Raw genomic sequence first — 23,417 nt, forward strand, 5'->3', positions numbered from 1 at the left:
CAGCTCCACAACTTAAGAGGATGAGTTTTTCTTATAGTTGGGGGAAAACATGCTCTTTCTGTGCTCTCTAAATATACTTTGGTTGGTAGAAATGTTCTACTTTTCAGCAATGAAAATTTCAAACATTGGTTGATTTCCAGAAATGTAAATGTTTAAATACCTGGATTTTGTATTGTTCTATTTGTTAGTCAAATGTGTAAATAAGCCCCTGAGGAAAAAGTCACTGTGAAAGTTTCTCAGTTATAATTAAGGCAAAACATGTGAGAGTAGTTACTTCCGTGAGCTCACCCAGGTAGACAGATATTTAACTTCTGAGTGAATCACATGAAGATCATGCTTGGGGATTAGTAAATTGCTTTTAATAAAGTTTCAAAGCTTTTTTTTTTTTTTTTTTTTCCTTTGCTGCTCTATCCTTGGTTAATGCCTTCCTAGCAGGGATAATTTATAAATGCACAGGATGTACATAACACACAGGAATGAAAACAAATCTCTGATCCTTGCCAATGCTCATTCCAGATAAGCACATACTCTAATTTATACTTGGGTTCGATCTTTAATTAGGTGAGTAGTCACGTTTACTCTCTTATGAATAATATTTAATGATTTCCTATGTAAAAAAATATATTCGTTCTTATCAAATGCCTTAGCTACATGGCATTCACTTAATAATAAACTCTTGGATGATTTTAAAATAATATTTTACCATATTGGCGTGATTTCATGTCCTTTATAATATAACAGCTTTATGCTATAAAATATTATGTAATTATAAAACAATTAATTGTAACTTAAATTTAGCAATAGCCATAGCAAACCAAAACCTTTTACTACAGTAAACTATTAGGATTACTCGTTGAGCATGTGAATGATTCAACAATACTTCACGATCCCTATCATTTAGGAAAATACATGTTTTGATGAAAGCATTGTTTCAACAAACTTTTCTAATTTAAAATGTCACTTTACAGTTTACATTACAGCCACTTCCCTGAAAAATTTCTATTTTAAAGGACAAATGAGAGATTTTATTAGGTCCATAGTATTTGAATGGATGGTACTTATTTTTTCTCACAGTTACAATGTCTTATAGACATTGGAGTTCTGGATTTGATATTATAATTTTAAATAATAAATAGAAATTCTGTTATTCCTCAGACCCAGGTAGGCTCGCATCATATATTTATTGACTAAGAGTTTTAGGAGTTGAGACAATTTTAATAATGTAGAAATGGAGACAGGAAGCTGAGCTAACTTAGGGCTCTTTTGCATATGTAGCAAAGGATAGATAACATTTTGACCACCTGTAAGTGTACAGTTTAGTGATATTACATACATTGACATTGTCATGCTAGATTTGGGTTTTGATGGCTAAATATCAAGTCTTAAAATGCATTTGTTCAAAATTACTTAGTGCTTCTCAGAGTGTGTGTGCCATTCAGAAAGGATGATCTGACTAATTAGTTATGTTTTAGAGATATTTTAATGTTTAAAATAGAGGTGCTGCTTGTTAAACAGGAACACTTGCTTGCATTGCTTAAAATAGGGTAAAACTAGGGATCCTGGACTCAATGCTATATATACCAGATGCCTGGAGCCGAGGCCCCAAGAGGGTGGGCCTCAGGCCCTCTCGCCAAGACGGTTCTTGGCTCTGCTCAAGGAAGAATTCAAGAGCAAGCCATTTAGAGAAAGGGACAAAGGTTAATTAAGTATAGAAGTTAGAAAGGAGCTACTTCATACAAAGTAGCAGTCTCTCTAGCCAGTTGAAAAAGAGGACTCCCTTTTGCCTATAACAACATGTTTTATGTTTTCTTCAGTTAGCTAACTGTATAGAGGGGCTTGCTCTTTAGCTATGGGTTTATCATTCACTTTGGGCAGTTAGTGTTTTCATTGTCTTAAGGTTGTGGAATTACCCCCAGGGAGCAATTTTAAGAATGTCCAGCCCGAGGGAGTGGGGTCTTGAGGTCTTCCTTGAGTCCCATCCTAGGACTCCTTTTATGACCTGCTGACATTTAGGTTAAGGGTCAGCCTAAAACCAAAATGGATTTACTTTGGTCAGCTTGACTCTTGAGTCTCCCTTCCCTCCTGCCTCATACTCATTAGTAGGAATGATAATATTTTGGTTGTCTACCTGTTAGTACTTTTGTTTTATTTCTGAATTGTTTCTAAACTTGGGAAAAGCAGGTATTTCTTACTCCTTATTCAGAATGATACACACTTAATAAAACATTTAAAATAGATAATAAGAGAAAATTGCTATGTTATTACATTGAAAGGATGCATGGTAACATCAGCATTACTGCTTACATGAAAACTTGCTTTTCCCTGTTGAGTTGCTTCTGGAAAAACTGACATCCTTCAAATGGGTTCAAGGCTAAGAATGAAAAGACAGAAGTAATTAGTTTTTTAATTAGTGAATATTTCTATCCAAGATATTTAAGAATATGTCCTATTAATTTGGAAATCTAATCTATATGCCCACTAAGGATTGACAATAAGAGGTTATTGATGATTCTTGAAAAGGTAAACATTCAAATAAATGCCATGTATTATATAGTTTTGAGTACTATATCTACAATTATCACTTTCTAAAAAAATGGCTTATATATCAGACATATTTTGTAGGTATAATTCACTTCTCCTGGCAGAATAGAAATCTCATCATATCATGAATTTAATTGTTCTTTTTCTCTCTTCTATATTCGTGGAAACTCATCAAATTAATAATTTAAGTTTTATTCTTCCAAATGTGTACTCACTGCCAAGGAAATCAGGTCAAATAGATTATATATATTTGTATGTGTAAGTGACATGCTAGGAATTTGTGTTACTGTTTCATTCACTGCAGAAGTCCTGGAATTCTCTTATATGACTGCTCATTGCAGGCTGAATAAAATGCCCATCTCCTTACTAGTCCCTTTGAGATTTGGGGACATACATTTTCAGTCTACTAAGGACATCTCTTATTTCCCACAGTGTGAGTTATCTTCAGGAAGATGATTGTATCTTTAGGTAAAACATATTAAAACTGGTAGCCATTTAAACTTATTAGCTCAGAATGGATTTCTACTTATTACTGCTGAATACTGCTTCCTGAACACATGTCTACATAGTATTTCCTTAGAGAAATCTTGCTGAAAGATTGTCTGAATCTGATCCATATTTAGCCTGACATTGCCATTATTCCAATTAGGGAAGTGTCAGCCTTTACAGTTCATTTACTGCGTGATGGCCAGGTTGATATTTATAGATAATTTTTCTTAGTGTCTTTCTTGGTTCATCATTTAGTTTTTAGTTTTAGTTTTTGTTTTTTAACAGAGGTTAAGTCTCAAACACAAAAAAAAATTATATACTTCCTAAGGCTAATAGGAAGCAGTATGGTCTGAAAGACCCACAACAGAGGGAGTTATTATTATTACTAGTTAGCAGGCCTAGCCCATAATGAAATGGTAAGTAGCTGAAATTTGTCTCCAGGCCATCTCTTTTCTTCCAGCACCTTTCTGTTTATATACATACATTCCCTGCTTCTTCACATCCTCATTGCCAGAGATGCCGGGGTCCACAGCGTACCACATTCATCATTTACCTTCCCTGGGAGGGACTTATTTTGTATTTTCTGTTTCTTTGCTCATAAAAAGAATAGTAATTATATAGTTATACTGTGCTCTGCCTACTCAGCTAATGTGAATATTTAATGTGGACATGTTAATTTGAAGTAATAAATTATATCACAATGAGGTGATCTTATCCTGTTTCCTCCTCTGGCAAAGAGGATTTTGATCCATACCTTACCAGAAATTAAGTGCAGTATATTGTCCTTCATGACACAACTCATTCTCTTTCTATTTTTAGTCTTGGTGATTTAGTTCAGATCTATAACTCCCGCTTGATTGTAGTAGCCTTATAACTTGTCTTGTTTGTGGTATCTACATTCTCCAACCTTTCAACCGTATAGACATTCTAAATGCTGCCTGCAACTTGTCATTCTATCTTTGCAGCATTTGGTGGTGATTTTTAAGGCAATATGGCCGACCACATACCAACAAAATTACTTCCAGTACAGCTACTAAAAATACTAGATAAAGTATTTTTTAAATCAACTTCATTGAGTTGTAACTTATATCCATGAAACCCTACTGCAATCAAGAGATAGGGCATTTTCATATCCTGAAAAGTTCTCTTGTGTCATTTATAGCCAATCACGCACCAACACCTTGGCTCTAGGCAATGCCTAATGGATAAAATATTTTTAAAAATTATTTTTAATGCATTGTTGAACTGGGAACCTCAGGTTCATTGGAACATTGTAAAATGAACATATCCCAGGTCACAAAGCAAGCCTCAACAGATATCAGCAATAAAAATGATACAGATAATATCCTCTGCATACAAAGGTATTTAAGTTGGAATACATGAAAATATATTTCTAAGTTATCCAGAAATCAAAAGGAATTATAATGAAAAATGTAAAAACAGAATTAAATTATTTAAAAAAACTCATATTTAAATGGATGGGATATACCTAAATAATTTTAGAAAGGAAAACTGTAGTTCTAAATGTTCATGTTTAAAAGAAAGAGTTTCTGATTTAAGAAATTATAAAAAGATGAGTATATTACATTGGGTATATTCTGCCCCAGGAAGGAGACAGGTGACCTTGAACCTGTTAGGACCTACATTCCTGAAGGGAGACTTAGGCAGTGTATAATGGCATCCACCCCATCCTCACAGCTATCCTAGATTCCTTGGTAAATTTTCTTGTCTATCTTGTCTAAGCTTGGGAAAATCCTCTCAGTAGCTCTTAATTCTGAAAGAGACCATGATTTAAAATCAACCACGAGGGATTTCTTCCTTTAGAGAAGCTAACTGTAAAGGCCAGCTGATCTTTGAAGAGTTTCCATTTGACACGAGCCAAAGGAAGAGATTCAGAAGGAAGAGTAGTACTAGTAGGAAGTAATAATAGTGTGTATGTTATGGGAAGGGGAATATATGACAAATATAGGTTCAAGTTGTAGTTAGGGTGATCCAAATGCAACACAGTTTTAAGTTTTCCATATCATTTATTTGTCTTAAGGAATCCTTAAGGAAGCAATTTTGGAACCTGAGTTCTTTTTTTGCAATCTTCCTTGTACCAAGTCTGGTTCTATAGCCCATGGGGAGGTTCTGAAGAAACTTAAGTATTCCTTAAATCCCTTTCTCCTTAAACTGACTAGAGTAGATTCTTTTGTCTCTAATATTCATAAATTGATACAGTATAATTCCTGCAATAGGGAGCAAGAAATGTGAAACTAAAATGCTATACAAAATATCTATTTGGGCTTATGGTCAGTATCCTGAACAAACATATACTTTTACTCAGATGCAATCCACATACCACACACCCATTTAAAATGTGTACTTAAATTTTTTTTTTTTTTTTTTTAGTATGCTTACAGAATTGTGTAACACCGAACATCATGAAAATATAATTTTAGAACATTTGTTACTCCAAAAAGAAGCCTGTACACATTAGCAGACATTTTCCATTCCTTCCCAGCCATAGGCAACCACTAATTTACTTTCTCTCTCTGTATCTTTGTCTAGTATGGGTATTTCATATTAATGGAATGATATAATATGTGGCCTTTTTGTGACTGGCTTCTTTTACTTAGCATGATGGGTTAATGGTTGATACATGTTGTAGCAGGTATCAGTACTTATTTTCTTTTTACTCCTGAATAATATTCCATTCTACAAATATACTACATTTTAGTTATCCATTCTTTATTTAAAAACATTTGGGTCGAGATGCCTGGTTGGCTCCGTCGGTTAAGTGTCTGCCTTAGGCTCAGGTCATGATTTCAGGATTCTGGGATCGAGCCCCACGTCGGGCTCCTTGCTCAGCAGGGAGCCTACTTCTCCCTCTCCCTCTGCCTGCTACTCCCCCTGCTTGTACTCTCTCTCTTTCTTTCTCTCTCTGTCAAATAAATAAATAAAACCTTAAAAAAAAAAAAAAACCACATTTGGGTTGATCCCACATTTTGGCTATTGTGAATAATGCTGCCATGAATGTTTGTATAGACATATTTGAGTAGATGTATGGTTTCATTTCTCTTGGTATATATGTAAGATCCCATAGTAATTCTATGTTTAACATTTTCAGGAAATACCAAACTGTTTCCAAAATGGCTGTGATATTTTATTTTACATAACTACCAGCACGTTATGATAGTTCATATGTCTTTGCATCCTTAACTATCATCTTTTTTATTAGTCATGTCAATAGGTATAATGTGGTATCCCATTCTAGTTTAAAACTAGATTTCTCTGATGACTAATAATGCTTAGCATATTCTAATGTGCTTATTTGTCATTTGTAGATCTTCTCTGGTATAATGCATATTCAAACCCTATGCTCATTTTTAATTAGCTTGTTTTTATTTATTGCTGTTCCCAATTCCCAGTTCTGTAAGAAAACTTTAAGTAAACTTTTCTTTTATATATTGAAATTTCCCCAATGTGATAATTTTCTTGTAAATTACATTTGCTATATTTTGCTACTTAGAAATAAAAGAGTAAGAATTGGTGTTATAATAAGAGTCCTATAAGAGGCCAGAGTCTGGTCAAGAGGAGACATGTACATACATAGATAGAAACCCATGAAAATATCTTTGATCAGGGCGCCTGGGTGGCTCAGTTGGTTAGGCGACTGCCTTCGGCTCAGGTCATGATCCTGGAGTCCCTGGATCGAGTCCCACATCGGGCTCCCTGCTCGGTGGGGAGTCTGCTTCTCCCTCTGACCCTCCCCCCTCTCATGTGTTCTCTCTCATTCTCTCTCTCTCTCAAATAAATAAATAAAATCTTTAAAAATAAATAAATAAATAAATATATCTTTGATCAAATATGTTGCTTAAGTATCATATATATCAGGATCCCAACCTAATAGAGTTGGTCCTTTTCAGTTGGAGAACAGACACATTAGCAGCCACTTCTAATAGAAGGTGTTTAAGTGGATCTTTGGGGCACCCAGACTCCCATAGACAAAACAAGATTTTAGGAAAGTTTTCCAACTATTTGAGAGATGACTCAAGTGGAAGATTGATCTATATGGACCCTAGGCTATTGCAACCTGTCGCTTGTTATTCCTCATAGCTGACGTGAAAGACAAACTTAGCTGCCTACATTTGTCCTTTGCCCTGTGAACTTCCTCTTACAGACTAACAACTGAAAGAGATGAAGGCAGTTAGAGAGACACATAGTGTCATTAGTAAGAGAAAGACTTTTTGCAAAGAATATTAATTTTCAAAATTGATCAGTTTATCAAAAGATTTTTAAAACACGAGGGGCACCTGGGTGGCTCAGCCAGTTAATTGTCTGCCTTTGACTCAGGTCATGATCTCGGGATCCTGGGATCAAGCCCCACGTGGGGCTCCCTGCTCAGCCAGTAGCCTGCTTCACCTTCTCCCTCTGCCCCGCCTCCAGCCTGTGCATGTGCTCTCTCTTTCTCAAATAAATAAATAAAATCTTAAAAAAAAACAAAAAGTGACTATACATTCCTGGGATACACAATAAACTCAGGGTTTGGGATTTCCATTAAGAGTTGTTTGTACTCAACATAGAACATAGCTCAGCATTGTAGTAGTAGAGCTCTAGAGATCTCAAAGGCATACTCTGTTTTGGAAAAGATCATTTTAAACCATGGCATCAAGGTGGATTCTGGTGGATCTTGGTAGGGTCTCCAGAATTGTTGAAGACGACTACCCCACTACAGAATTAACAGGAAAATCTATTGAACAAGCAAAATTAAATTTATTAAACTTAATGCAGCAGAGCAAACTTGGCAGAGTGAAGATAGGGAAGGTTATTTAAAGGGTTTCAGGACCTGGATTTGGTGCATTTAGGTGGATTGTTCAAGGTAAAGAACTGACTGGAATTAAGTAGATTTGATGATCGAATAGCTTTGGTTTGGTGGGCACAGCAAGGCAATGATCTTAAAATGAGTCTTGATGATTGTCCTTTTAGATTTGACAGGTAGACTGTTGTGGTTGGGTTACTTATTTTCTGAGAGGAAATACTTCCTAGGGCCAACTGTTAGGGTCTTTTTGTTTGGTCTGAGATGTTTAAGAACCTGAAAATATGCCTGTCTTCATCTTTTACAGAGAGGCAGGTAATTATATTGGCTTCATTTCTCACTATATCCTTTTTTAGAGAAGGAATGTAGAGGAAATAACATGAAGAAACAAAATCGGTTACATATGGAACATTTAGAATTTGATTATATTTGTTTTCAAACTTTCTATGTGTAATAAATATACTTTAGCTTTGCTAAAGCAAGGCTCAAACTTTTAAATTTTTCTGCTAAAGTTGTGTATTTCTTATGGAAGTTATTCAGATAAAAATCCAAGGTGATATCTCTTCACAGCTTTCTTTGAAATATGGTTCTTTATTTTAAAATTGTTCTAAGTATTTGAGTTTATTCTTTAGTTCTAATAATTTAATTGAACCATGTGATTTTTTTATCCCCATCAGTTTATTATCATCTTTCCTATTTCTCTTGTTAATGGTATGCAAATAAAATGTACAAAGAGCCAGTTTGGATCAAATGAGTAATTAATAGGATTTGCATTATAATGCCTAAATAAATATTGTTCAATTCAGAACCAAAGGATGTGTTATGATAACTATCTTTTTTTTTTTTTTTTGGCTGCAATTCTGTCACCCCATTTCCAGAGTTACTTATTGCCTATAATTTTCTTTTCTTCCTTTATAACATACACCTATGTTGTGCCAATGTCTCAAGCTTTGACATTGCTTGCTGTTTTTGTTCTTGTTGTTTTGTTTTTTTCTCCCATCTATAGAAATTTTAGAGTCCTTGCTTTATTTTTTTAAATTTTATCCATTTATTTGTCAGAGAAAAAAAGAGAGAGAATGAGCACAAGCAAGGAGAGTGGCAGGCAGAGGGAGAAACAGGCTCCCAACCGAGCAGGGAGCACAATGTGGGACTCGATCCCAGAACCCCAGGACCATGACCTGATGAAGGCAGCCACCCAACCAACTGAACCACCCAGGTGCCTTGTAAAGGGTGATTTTAAAGTAGCTTGTGTCTCTTTATATCCAGGAAATGGGTATAAATGTTTTCATAATCAGCCTATGTTCATTTGAAACTGTTGGACTTTCTGAATTGATGTTCTAGCTATTCTATATTTTCTACTTGTCTTTTATTGTACATTTTTGAGAATTTCACCTTTTTGGTTTCTAATTTTTTTGTGGCATTTTAACTTCTGCAGTTACATTTTTAATTTCCAAGAATTCTTTCTCACTCTCTCATAACTCTTTTCACAGTATCTCTTCCTCTTATTTTATCATTAAAACAGCTTCTGTAATTTGCCTGAAACTAAATAAAGTTTAGTTTTTTGTTTTCTGCATTATTTCCATTTATTCTAACATCAGATTGTGTATTTTATTATTTTAGATTTTTCTCTTTCCTGTTTCATTTTTTTTTAAAGATTTTATTTATTTATTCATGAGAGAGAGACAGAGGCAGAGGGAGAAGCAAGCTCCCCGCGGAGCGGGAGCCTGATGCGGGACTCGACCCCAGGACCCTGGGATCACGACCCGAGCGGAAGGCAGACGCTTAACCGACTGAGCCACCCAGTCATCCCTCCTGCTTCATTTTTCTTGAACTTTGGGTGACCCTCAGTTTTCCTCTCTTTTTGGTAATAATACAATAGAAATACTCAGAAACTGTATATATGGGTTAGGCACATCCAGGGATACTTTATCCAGTAATAAGTTCAATTTTAAAGAATATTCAAAGATTAGTTTGTATAATATTCTTCACTATGAGATGTTAAAATATTTAAAGCTTTAATTTAGGAATCCAGATCCCTTGTTAGATTCTACCATAGTTTCTTCCCTCTACACTCTATACCTGGCTGTATTTTGATCTCTTTTATTGTTGTTATTATTATTATTATTATTATTATTATTACTATTATTATTATTACTATTTATTTTTCTAAATGTTTACCTGTAATTGGCAAATTCCTGTGTGGTGACCATTTTGGACAAAGAACCAGGAAGATACGTGGGAAAATTTGACTTTTTCAATATATCCTTTTTTAAAAAAAATTTTTATTGTTAATTACCATATATTACATCATTAGTTTTTGATGTAGTGTTCCATGATTCATTGTTTGTGCCTAACACCCAGTGCTCCGTGCAGAACATGCCCTCTTTAATACCCATCACCAGGCTAACCCACCCCCCACCCCCCTCCCCTCTAGAACCCTCAGTTTGTTTTTCAGAGTCCATCGTCTCTCATGGTTCGTCTCCCCCTCCGATTTCCCCCCCTTCATTCTTCCCCTCCTGCTATCTTCTTCTTCTTCTTCTTTGTTTTTCTTAACATATATTGCGTTATTTGTTTCAGAGGTACAGATCTGTGATTCAACAGTCTTGCACAATTCACAACGCTCACCATAGCACATACCCTCCCAAAAGTCTATCACCCAGCCACCCCATCCCTCCCATGCCCCCTACTCCAGCAACCCTCTGTTTGTTTCCTGAGATTAAGAATTCCTCATATCAGTGAGGTCATATGATATATGTCTTTCTCTGATTGACTTATGTCGCTCAGCATAACACCCTCCAGTTCCATCCACGTCATTCCAAATGGCAAGATCTCATTCCTTTTGATGGCTGCATAAGATTCCATTGTGTGTATATACCACATCTTCTTTATCCATTCATCTGTCAATGGACATCTTGGCTCTTTCCAGAGTTTGACTATTGTGGACATTGCTGCTATAAACATCAGGGTGCACGTAACCCTTCGGATCCCTACATTTGTATCTTTGGGGTAAATACCCAGTAGTGCAATTGCTGGATTGTATGGTAGCTCTATTTTCAACTTTTTGAGGAACCTCCATACTGTTTTCCAAAGTGGCTGCACCAGCTTGCATTCCCACCAACAGTGTAGGAGGGTTCCCCTTTCTCCGCATCCCCGCCAACATCTGTTGTTTCCTGACTTGTTAATTTTAGCCATTCTGACTGGTGTGAGGTGGTATCTCATTGAGGTTTTGATTTGGATATCTCTGATGCCAAGCGATGTTGAGCACTTTTTCATGTGTCTGTTGGCCATTTGGATGTCTTCTTTGGAAAAATGTCTGTTCATGTCTTCTGCCCATTTCTTGATTAGAATATGTGTTCTTTGGGTGTTGAGTTTGATAAGTTCTTTATAGATTTTGGATACTAGCCCTTTATCTGATATGTCATTTGCAACTGGATCAATATATCCTTTTAATGAATGCAACCTCTCCTACCCCTGCCCTCCATTGAAAGTACATTCATTGATTTCATGTCTCTCAGGGTATTAACTAAGTCAAGTGTCGAAACCCACTGCTCTAGCCCCTTTTTGTGTGGCATACCAATCAACACCATTCCCTCAGTTTTCCACCTTTGAGAACTCTGCTGACATCTCTCGCCTGCTGAGAGCAAGACAACAGATTCCTTCCCATTTTCCTTAGGCTTTGGGCTCCCCCACATTTTTCAAATTTCTTTACTATCATTCTGCTGAATTTTTAATAGGACAGGAAATAAACTCAGAAGCTTAGCTTGACATCCTGAATCTTATGTTTTAATACCAGGGTATTTATCTCCCTATTTAATCATATTCAAAACCGCTTTTCACCTATGGTTTAAGCAATGGTTAGAATGTATAGTTTTGCTGTTGTTGAGAGGAAGTTGAGATCCATGTCTGCAACCTGCTTAGAGCAGTCTACATAATCTGTATTACTCTGGCATTCCTGGAAAGGAATTTGGTTATGTGGATCAAAATACTTAAAGATTTAATGCCTGGTAATTGTAACAATCCATCCTAAAGAAATATCTAGGGACTTATTTGAAGAACGCTGAACAGGGTTGTTCATAGTATAAAAAAATGAAAAGTTTGAAAGATGCCAACTCAAAGGCCAAAAGATTAGGAAATTATTATATATGTTATACTATCACTCATCCAAAGAAATTTAGGCAAATAAATCAAAATATGCTTAAATGATGACAGTATAATATTAAATGAGAAAGCAGAAAAATATATTATGCATTCAATATAATGCACATTTTAACACAATCATATTGAGTTACCATTTTTATCAGTACAGTCAAATACTGGCAATTTTAAATTAAAATATATAGATATTAAGCAGTTATAATAAATATAGTTACATATACCATATACTTACATAAGTTAAAAGGAATATGATATATAAATAAAAATAAATATAGGAAAGGAATACTAATAGAGGTTATCTTGAGATGATTGGATTTTAGTTGGTTTTTATTTTTCAAATTATCTATAGAGAATGTTGTAATCAGAATAAAAAATTTTTATCTATGTTTTAGGGTTTACACTGTGAACAAATTTGAAACTTCAAAATGTCTTGATTATTAAACACTGGCATGAATGACCTAAAAGTAGGAAAAAAGTACCATAGGTCTATTCATTATAGTGTTTCTTTAATTTGCATGAACTTTATCATTCAACTTTCAGGGTATTTACACTTATATCAGTGTATACAGAACAAGTGCATTGCTCTAAGACAGGATTTAATAATACAGTTTCACAAATAGCTGGGTCCCTATCCTGTTGCGACAGTTGGGCTTTACTGTTATTTGGTTTATTTTGTGCTGCTGTAGGCATTTTCATTGATTACATAGAAAGCACATTTACTCTGTTAAAGTTCAGCACCATTCAGAAAGACATTGGCTTAGAAGGGAGTTTGGGAAAGCAAGATAGGAGCCTTTTAAATTAATACATTGACAAGTCTGAACTAAGTCATCTTCTGATATGCTTGCTGAGGAAAAAGTTCACTTGACTGGATACTTCTATCCATTCATGGCATAAGAAGCTGCACTCATCTTCAACTGGTCTAAATTTGATGGTCCTATTTTTTGCTTGGTTGGGAGCTATATATAAATACATCAGATTTTCTTTATTAAAGTGTACTTTTTTAAAGAAGTGTACTTTTAAAACCTGTAATGTATTTTAGTATTCTCAGAAAACTTATTAGTGTAATGAGCGTCTATTAAATTTTCAGACCCCGCCAAGTATAGCGGCGTATGACACCTCACGTTATGGACTGTAAAACACACTTTATGTCAGTCATTTTCAGAAAACAATTTTAGATAGTAATGTAATAAGATAGCTTATGCAGTTTTTAAAGAAAATTAATAATTTCTTAGTGATTAGACCTTTTTTCTGACCTTTAAAATTGTGATTCAGTATACCTGGGCAGATTTGTGCATATGTGTATATCTGATAGTTCTAAATTTAAGTTACATCAGGTTTTTCTCAGAGAGTCTGGATACCGTGGTAGGTCTTCCAAGTTAGTACCAAGTTTTGTAAAAAACCCTTAAAAAAAAAAAAAAGCCACACGTTTGTGAATTTAAGCTGATAGGATTCAGATCAATATAAAGAGGTATCTCTGTTTAGATATAATATTGCCTCGTATGCAATGAACATGATTAAAACCAAAAAAAGCCTGACAGCAAGATTTTCTTTTCTTTTTTTTTTTTTTTTAATTAGACTTTTTTTCTTTTGAAAATCTCATTTCCATTCATACATGTGTGGAAACCTAGAGATACACCTTCAACCATGGTGGGAAAAGGCAAAAAGGGTAGGGAGGATTTCACTCATCATGGGCAACTTCACCACTTTCCGTAGGAAGCAGCTATTACCAGTAAGATCCATTGGGTTAGACAGCACTGTTTGCCAGGCGTGTCTGGGGGGAACCACTTTTTAAAGAATATGCTTTATCTACATATGAAATCTCCATCTCTCGTAATCCTAGCTAGTACCTAGTTAATATCAAAGAAGACAATATATGAAGTAGTTAGCATGTACAGAGAGGAAAATACAATCTAAAACTGTGAAATTAAGGTAACATCATTATAATTATCTTTAAACTTAAAGATTATTACATTTTAAAGATAGGACCAAAATAAAAAGTCTAGCTGCTAATGTTTGTCAAACACAAATTGACAAAAGGTTGTTTAAAATGGTTTAGGGGACTTTTTATCCTGGAACAAAATTCAGAGTAACCAGATACATTAATCATGGTCATTCCTGGATTCGAGTTAAAAAGAGTTTTCCCAAGGGAGACTATTTTGAATGCCTGTGTACCATTACTAAATAAAGCATCCCTTCCCCTACCAGCTGTAGGAGGTGTTTCTTTTTATTCCTTATTTCTTGTTCTTTTTAAAAAAAATTCCTAGTCAGCTATACTTACATTTAAGGTTGTTTTATATTTATTTTATATGGTTCTTTATCACCTTAATTAAAATCCTTAGGTCCAGATGAGCTTCAGAATTTAAATTACTTTCATTTTTAATTTAAGAAAATTCTGAAACACATTTCAAATATTGACCACACCTCAAAGTAAACAATATTAATATTTCTGCATCAAAATGTACAAATATTCAGTAAATTTATTAAATGGAATAAATAAAAAACAAAATAAGCTTTACGTGAATTCTAGTCAAGTGTTATAATCAGACCAGTTATGAAATAATATTGGATCTTCAGAAAGTTTTGATTTTAAGAATTCTGGATAGGGATTGTGTACCTATGGGTATCTTTTGTTAGTTTTTGTCTGAGAAGTTTTTATTGAAATTGAGTATTAAATTAAAAAAAAATAAAAGTGTCAGAAGATTAGAATTTTCAAACTAATACAGTCGTCAGTCTTTTAGTAAAGAAAAATCACCAAATTAAAGTAAATATTGCTTGTCTAATTTTTCGTTGCTATTGGAGCATTGTTATTCCCAAAATATAGTAGAACAAGGGTTCCAAATTCAAATGCTTATGAATAGTCAGGTACCATAAATGTATGAGGTGGTCAGATGATCAGATGTGATGCAGTTGGGAGTAAGAGAGAATGTGTCCTGAAGATGGGTTACCTTGCCTAAAAGCATCCACAGTCTCCCTGTCTGTTTTTTCTGTCTGTCTGTCTGTCTCTCTTACCTGTGCATACACACACACCCACATACACACAGCCAGATGTGATCCTTAAGTCAGAAATCTATGTATCTTATAAGGAAAGATGGAAAATAATTTGGAAGAATTTCTGACAGCTTAAATAGTCTTTCACATTTAGCTTATTTGTTGTTGTCAGTTTTTTTCTGCTTCTCTTAAAAAAAAAAATACCTAACCTATCATTTAATTATTCATTCATTTATTCAGTCAGTCTTTAAACAAATAATTATTCATCTTCTACTCTGTTAAAAATGAGTGTAAAGCTCTGGGGAAATAGAAATGAATGAGGCAATTCATGCCTTAAAGATGAGATGAACAATATGCAGTCACCATGCGGACGTGAGAGCATGGGGCTGCAGGATTCCAAAAGATGTGCACCCATCCTATTAGTTTGAGGATGTTAGAGAAGCGTTCATGGAAGCAACAAACTGTGGCTTGAAGGAAGAGTAAAAGCTAGTCAAGCAATGAAATGAGACAAGGGATTTCTAAATAGAGGGAAGGTTTAAAGGACAGGTGTAACTGAGAATAAAGGGAATTCCTTAAAGCAAGAGCCTAGGATGCAAGTTTATTTCATGTTTTAAATAAGCAGGGCAAAAATAGAGCTACCTCCATTATTGAGGATGTTCACTTATTTGTCAGTTGCACATTTTGTTTCCCCTTTCATCAGTTAAATGCAGTGTAATTTGGATGTGAATACTATTTAGGTGGTTACTCTACCTATTGTCCTTTTCTAAAAAGTCCCTCTCTGTACTCCCTACACTCTAAAAAGACCAAAATAAACAAACAAAATAAAACAAACAAACAAAAACCAATTCTTTGGTTATGCTTAATAGATGTATATCAGAGAGAAAGGAAGGAAATAAAAGAATATAAAGAAAGAGAAAATGAAAGCAAAAAAGAGACTAGCTCTTTCCTAGTCGTAATTTCAGAGTCATTCTATCTCCTGCTTCAAAGAACGAAGGCAATTTGTTTTACATTAAGGATTCTGTATTATTTTGTCATGTCAGTATGCTTTAATATAAACCTCATCACATAGTTTGAAACACCAAAAAGAGAGGATAGAACTAACTCCAAAGCAAGGCGTTCAACTGCAGTTTTAAACGCTTATACGATAGCTCCATGGAAGAAATTGGATTAAAAAATTATATATTGCCCTCTTATGAAAAATTCCTGCAAATGGACAAGGATATCTGTATTCCGAATGCATCCAATGTTATGATATAAAAACTGTAACAGAACAATAGCTTGAAAATCCATCGGGGGAAACTTCACACTGACCTAGGTAGAACTGCTAATTTAATTTTATCGTTTCAAGTGAAAGTGACTTGAAACCAAGGGAGACTAATCTGAACAGTAAGCCTAATTGCAAATGCCTCAGTACATTATGTAGATAATAACAGCTCCCATGTGGATAATAGAAGTTAGAAGAGAACTGAAAATTACACTTTCTTTTGCTATAGTGAAAATGAACCGATATTGCAACTTATCTCCTGATCCACATACTAAAATGGAAATTGCTTTCCAGGTTTTACTAATTTTACTGACAGGATATTATGTGAAGGCTTTTTTTTCCCTTTATGCACTTAGCCTGATTAAATATAAAAATAGACCCACTCACAGTATTTGAAACTGACAGAAAAAACAGAAAAGGGAAAACCTATTCATGTTCATGTCTGATTTCATATGGCTTTATCATCAGGATTCAGTAAGATATCTAAAATATATTGAGAAGATTCTCTTTCAAATTATTCTATATTATGCAAAACGTATTCTGTGCATGTGCCTGCGAAACTGAATGTATCTGAAATTAGCATGAGCTGCTAAACCATACACACCAACCTTACACTATTTAATTAAACACCATAAATGCCATTATGAGTTAGCATTGAGATGTTTAATATTTGCATATAAATTTAAGTCATTTCAGGAAATTATATCTCAAATAAAAAAATAGGCTTTCATACTTCAAATAGAGAGATTAAAAACCAAGCGAGGTGTGAATTGTGCAAGACTGTTGAATCTCAGATCTGTACCTCTGAAACAAATAATGCAATATATGTTAAGAAAAAAAAAAAGAAGAAGAAGAAGGTAGCGGGAGGGGAAGAATGAAGTGGGGGAAATCGGAGGGGTGGACGAGCCATGAGAGACAATGGACTCTGAAAAACAAACTGAGGGTTCTAGAGGGGAGGGGGGTGGGAGGATGGGTTAGCCTGGTGATGGGTATTGAGGAGGGCACATTCTGCATGGAGCACTGGGTGTTATGCACAAACAATGAATCATGGAACACTTCATCTAAAACTAATGATGTAATGTATGGGGATTAACATAAGAATAAAAAAAAAAAAAAAACAAAAAACAAGCGAGGTGCCGAGAGATTATACAACCACATGTGTGGGAGTCCAAAAGCAATCCTCTCGCCCAGCCTTCTAACGGCCCTGCAGGGAGGACACCAGGCTCAGACTCCAAAGGCTCGAGTGCCTGTGCTCACCCAGACTAGGACTACTTGCAGTTCACAAGGGCAAAAGAAAGAAATGGTGTATGAACTTTCCTTTGCCTTTGCGGACGGCTGCAGTGTTCTCACTGATGTACGCTCATCGGCACACGTATGCACATAGAGGTGCAGATGTTTAAGAGAATACTCTTAACAAACAACAAATAGCTAATGTTTCCAAGTTACATTTATAATTCAAGTCATGTTTACTGTGTTTAAACATTTTGTTCTGCAGCACAGTACTATTTGGTGTGGGTTTTTTGTTGTTTTGTTTTGTTTTAATTGTTTTCCCATCAAGCTTTTTAAAAACATTTTTTCTTTGAGCAAGTTAATGAAACACAGAATATTTTAAGTTCGGCAATAGAACAGAATACTCTTTTCTCTTTTAAAATTCAATCGATCCCCAAAAGGGTGTGTATTGAAATGAAGTTTCTTGAATCTGAAAAATTCCAGAAAAGTCCCAGATTGGTCTATTTTACATCATTCTGGGAATCTATTCACTTTCCCCACCTAAAGATTCAAAAGCAACTTAATAAAAAGATACAAGAAAAGGCATGACAGAAACTTGAGGGTAAAAACCTTTTTACCCAATATGCTTGGACTTAAGAGATCCACTAAACTAATTTAACTGATGATACTTTATTTCATTAGTGGCATGATAACCTCAGAGCAAGTTACACTAATGAACTAATGTTTCAGATAAGAGTATTTGGTTCATTTTCTTTTCTTTTTTTTTTTAAAGATTTTATTTATTCATTTGAGACACAGAGATACAGAGAGAGAGAGAGAGAGAAAGCATGAGCAGGGAGAAAGGGAGAGGGAGAGGGAGAAGCAGGCTCCTCGCTGAGCCAGAAGCCCGATGCGGGGCTCGATCCCAGGACCCTGGGATCATGACCTGAGCCGAAGGCAGACGCTTAACGACTGAGCCACCCAGGCGCCCCTCACTTTCTAAAAGTCATCTTAAGGCTACAGAATGCTTGTAACACTGTCACACCACCACCATATTATGTTATATGGGTAAATGGGGAGGGATGTCTTACCGTAACTATATTACATTGTACGTAATGGAAAAAAAAATATCTTTGAAGCACATTTTGCCCAAATATCCTAGTCAAATTAAATGTTTTTAATGTATTGATACTTTCATACTTAACATGCGAAAGATACTGTACCAAGTACCGGGAATAGTTTGGAAAACAGATACCACCCCCATCCTCATGAAGCTTATTGTCCAGTAAGGAAGACAGATAATTACACAATTCTGTAAACAAATATAAATTCTGTGAAAAAATATAAAGTTGCTAACTACTTTGAGAATGACATGATGCTGTAAAAGCATATTGGATTTGACATAGGCTGTGAGATGAGAGATGACTCCTTGTATCATCTGTTGAGGAAGAGTCATCATCCAAATATTTAGATGAATCCATGTCTGCCATTGTAAGGGGAGAGCTGTTCTTGCTGTAACTATAACTTTCCATTACATACCTCAGTATGGACAATCTTCAGAGCAATGTGATCAGCAAAAACTTCAACTTTTAGGCATTTTGTCTCTGTCACTTTTTGACACCACTGAGTAATTTAAGAAAACATTATGTCCATAGGAAAGTTGATCTTACATTGTTAATGTCCACACACCCTAAGATCCTGTCTTGTTACAAGCTTTCACCTATTCTTCCCTAGTTGTTGAGTAAGTAAATATTCAATGACTTTCTTTAGTATGACTATTCAGGAGTCCATATGTTGGAAAGTCCTAATATTTAGAAGTGATTATTAGTTTTGGTTGATTTACTGGAGAAGAAATGTTTTCACATGTTCTACTTTTTAGAAAAAAGTATATTTTGAAAAAAAACTAATAAACTATTTTGGACAAAAATTTTAACTTTGTAATAGAAAGCTAGAAATTCAAACACAAGTCTCATTTTTATAGTCAGATTTGATTTTTGGTATAACTTGGGGGTAATCTCCATGTCTTGGTTTCTTCATCAATGAAGAAGTGTTAAAAATTACTACCTCTCTACAGGAGTCTTGTAAGGATTACAGAATTAATGTATTTACATTTTTGGAGTCTGAGATGAAAGTTTCTAGATGAGTATTAAATATTATTCCTGATGAATGCTGTAGTTAATCTCACATTCAGGTTAATAAATGTCACTTTAGATCAAAGGTTTATTTTGTGCATTTCTGCAGAAATATGAAGGAAATTATTTATCTTCAGTATTCTGACAAGAATTTTTTTAGGTGTCAAGAACTATTACTAAGGACTGAAGGAAATAGTCTTTGACATTTTTCAACTCTGTATTTGTGGCATTATCTACAACAGCTATACTTTACAAATGGCTTTCAAAATTAAAAGCAGTACTTCTGGATCTAAAGGGAAGAAAGAAAGTGTCTACCAAGACATGAATAGTTTATGCAATGAGAAATTGAAATTAGGTAATGTGGATCAGAGAGAACAGGAAAGAAAATGGTACCATTGGGAAGATTATAATGACAAATTTTAAAATTTCTGCATCTCTATTAAAATCTAAGTTTCACAACCAAATGAAAATTCTTTAATTTTCATTAAGATTACTGAAAGTCCCGCTGAGAATCATTTACTTTAAGCAAAGATTGATTTCCTTTATAAAATGTTGTATCTAACACTAGTTTATAGTACATATGGTTTTTAGTTTAGCAGAAAAAATATTTTAAGATCAAACATTAGATTGTAGGAACATGATCTTACCATGTTTTCTCTTCATGATTTTACACGTGACTTACACAGAATGCAACTATAAATACTGTATAAGACAAACAGAAGTAGTTTAAGGTTTTCTCAGAGTGAGAAATTCCTGGCTTGAGGATTTCAAAATGTCATGTGTACTTTATTGATATTTATATCTTTGTTGGTTTTCAGAAGGAATGAAATCCAGTGGTTAAAGATAAAAATAAGAAAATTCCATCATCTCTATATGCTCCCTAATTGGCCTGAATGAATGTAGTTAAGCAACATGTTGCCTCTGAATTTGTAGAATTTTGTCACTGGATGAAAAATACTTAGCTTATTCTACATCTACATCAGAGTATAAATCTATTATAAGAGTTATTAAACTATAAAATTATATCTAAATAAGTAGTTTTTCCTACTAGCACTATTTTTTTTTTCTTTTAGACATCATAGGAATCATCAATAAGCAGAAGCTGATAATGTTTTTTGAGATTCTCAGAAAATGGGTCTAAGATATCTTACCTTGAACTGATTTGCAAAACAGTAATTAAGAGAAGTTCTGAAATAAACATAATACATATGTAAATATGTGGTTGAGGGTTTTTTAAGTTAGTGATAAAAATTAATAGCTCTGAAGGCTGAATTTTTTGTGACAGGGTACAGTACTTGATAAGGAGAGTGTAGGAATGAATGACCTGTTAACTCCTCAGTTTTCTGATATGTTAGGCAGTTTATAGAGAACTTTATTATGACCTTATTCAACCACAAATGTGGACAGGACTTTAAGGATCATCTGGTCTAGTTATTAAAGAAAGTGTTTCTAAGAAAAAGCCTCTAGATTGGTACAAAGGTAGAGGTAGTGGATCAGTTTGAGTTTACTTTTAACAGATAGTAGTTTTATAAAAGATGTCACTGAAGGAAATGGCTCAGCTACATGAAACAGTTTGAAATACACTGCTTTACAAAACTCATTCAGTTCTCAGAGTAAGAGCCAGAGGGTTCAAGTGATTTTTTATGTCATGAAGTTAGTGCTTTGAACTTTGAAGTCATTCATTCAGTTTTTTCCCCCCAGGACCTCAAGATTTCACTGACATGTACCCTAGCGCCCTCCACCTTGCTCCCTCTGCTGTAACTGCAGTCGCCCGTGTTTTTCCTTTAACAATTGATGCATGCTCCTGCTGTAAAGACTTGGCCCCGGATGTTCTCGTTCTCCATGACTGCAATGATCTTTGCCAAGATAACTTCCTAGCTCTTTCCCACAACTAGATATTTTTATTCAAATGTCAGCTCTTCAGTGAGGCCTTCTATTTTATCCTAGCCTAATTGATTGCAGGAATGGTCACGGTTCTTTCCCTCCCTCTGACAGTGTTCCTTGCAATATGACTTTGCAGCTGCTCCCGTGAGGACAGAGATAAGATGTTTTCCACCCTTTTACTCTGAGATGACTTTTGACTTGCTTTGGGAAATAGCCTGCTGTGCATGGGATAGGTTCTAAACCCAAGCGTAGGCCTTATAAGAACTTGCACACTTACACTGACCCTTTTGGAGCCTGGCCACCCCCAAGAAAACAAGCCTACACTAGGAAGATGGAAGACTATGTTCATTAGAGACAACTCATTTCAGCTGAGTTTAACTTCAACTGGCAGCTTTCAGCCTACAAAACACAGGTATGAGCGAAACTGGCTGAGATCAACCAAGTCTAGTCCAGATCCCTAGAACTGCCCTGGCACCGTTTAGACCCATAAAATTTTAAAATGGCTATTGTTTTATCTGCTAAATTTGGGGGAATGCTGTTACCCAACAGGAATTAACTAACATCACTGAGTTTCCTAGCAAGCAGGACTTGAGACAAAGCTTAGGTAGGAGTATGTAAGAAAAGGGAAGTAAGGCTGGGAAAAAGGAAGGAAAGGAAAGAGAAAGGAAAGGAAAGGAAGGAAGGAAATAAGGAAGGAAGGAAGAAAGAAGGAAAGAAGGAAAGGAGGAAGGGGGGAAGGAGGGAGGAAGAGAGGAAGGAAGTAAGGGGAAGGGAAAGGAAAGGAAGTAGTGTAAGCAGATCCTTTTGAATGGATGATGGCCTCACAAGGAATATCACTGTTTCTTAGGTCATTCAAGCCATTTCCAAAAGTAACCTATGCAATCATTACTTCTTGGAAATGACCAACAGGGAAAGAACGAGCAAGACATTAAATGGTCTGTTTGCAATCTCTTATTTCTCATTAGAGTTTACTTCATTGGGTATAAATTCCCAAACCCTTCTAGCTTGCAAAGCAGTTTTTCCAGCAGTCACTGATGAAGACAGACCTCCGCTGGTGAACTTGAAATAGGGTGCAGAGCTGAGGCTTTGTCTCTGCTGCACATGAGGAGAGCCATGTGGAAGTTCTTTCATTCTGGGGAAAGTCTAAGAATAACCAGTGGCATTAAAAAATAAATAAACAGTGGGAAAGTCTGGGTCATTTATGACTGCAGGTCTAGCGGGCTCTGGGCAAACCATCCTTGTGGCCACTGCAGCTAGGATGTGGGGCAAAGGGACAAAGTACAGGGTTCAGTAGGTCCTGCAGAAGAATAACATCTGAGATATGTATACACCGGTCCCATGTACCTCCTGGATCCTGGCTCAATTCCATAACCCTCTCAGACAGAGTCAGCATACTTCTTTTATGCCGTTTTTCTCCTTAGGTCTTTCACATTTATCATATTAGATACTTTGATTTTATTTTGAAAATTATTTTCCTCCACTAGAATTTAAATTCCATGAGGAAAGGAAATCTTATATGATTGGTTCACTCCTATTTCTTCAAGACCCAGAACAGTGGTCGGCACATCTGTCCCCTTTTTTATTAATATATGTGGATTTAATTGGATTTAATTCTCAATAAATACTTGATTATTGGAGGAAAGGAAGAAATTTTAAACAGTACTCAACTAGCTAAATATTAGATAGTATGAAACTATTTGCATGCCTTTAAGAATTAAAGAATTCCTAAATTTAGACTATTTTCAAATCAATTATGCAATAGCAGCCACATTTGCATTACTAAATTCTATTGATAAGAATGTTTTAAAGAAAACATCTGTCCCCTTTTTTATTAATATATGTGGATTTAATTGGAGAGAAAACTTAAGTGATTATTTTTAGACATATGAAAATCATCTAACAAGATTACTTTTTTGATCATTATGTAATCAGTTATTCACTTAGCTCACAAATTTAG

The 23,417-nt window shown here is 35.1% G+C and overlaps 1 long non-coding RNA gene across 3 annotated transcripts in view; it reads left to right on the forward strand.

Moving 5' to 3' along the window:
* Window positions 1–21,604: 21,604 nt before the first annotated feature.
* LOC123860692 (uncharacterized) overlaps window positions 21,605–23,417 on the forward strand; it is a 126,513-nt gene continuing 124,700 nt past the window's right edge. Inside the window, exon 1 of one of the 3 annotated variants that reach the window (XR_010413175.1) lies at window positions 21,605–21,872. This is a non-coding gene — a long non-coding RNA (uncharacterized LOC123860692). The remainder of the gene's footprint in view (window positions 21,873–23,417) is intronic. The other 2 variants (XR_010413174.1, XR_010413173.1) reach the window with 2 other exon arrangements.

The sequence above is a fragment of the Mirounga angustirostris genome, unplaced genomic scaffold (genome assembly GCF_029215605.1).
Source record: "Mirounga angustirostris isolate CCGP_5_RB_7025 unplaced genomic scaffold, mMirAng1.0.hap1 SCAF_7, whole genome shotgun sequence".
Lineage (NCBI taxonomy): Eukaryota > Metazoa > Chordata > Mammalia > Carnivora > Phocidae > Mirounga > Mirounga angustirostris.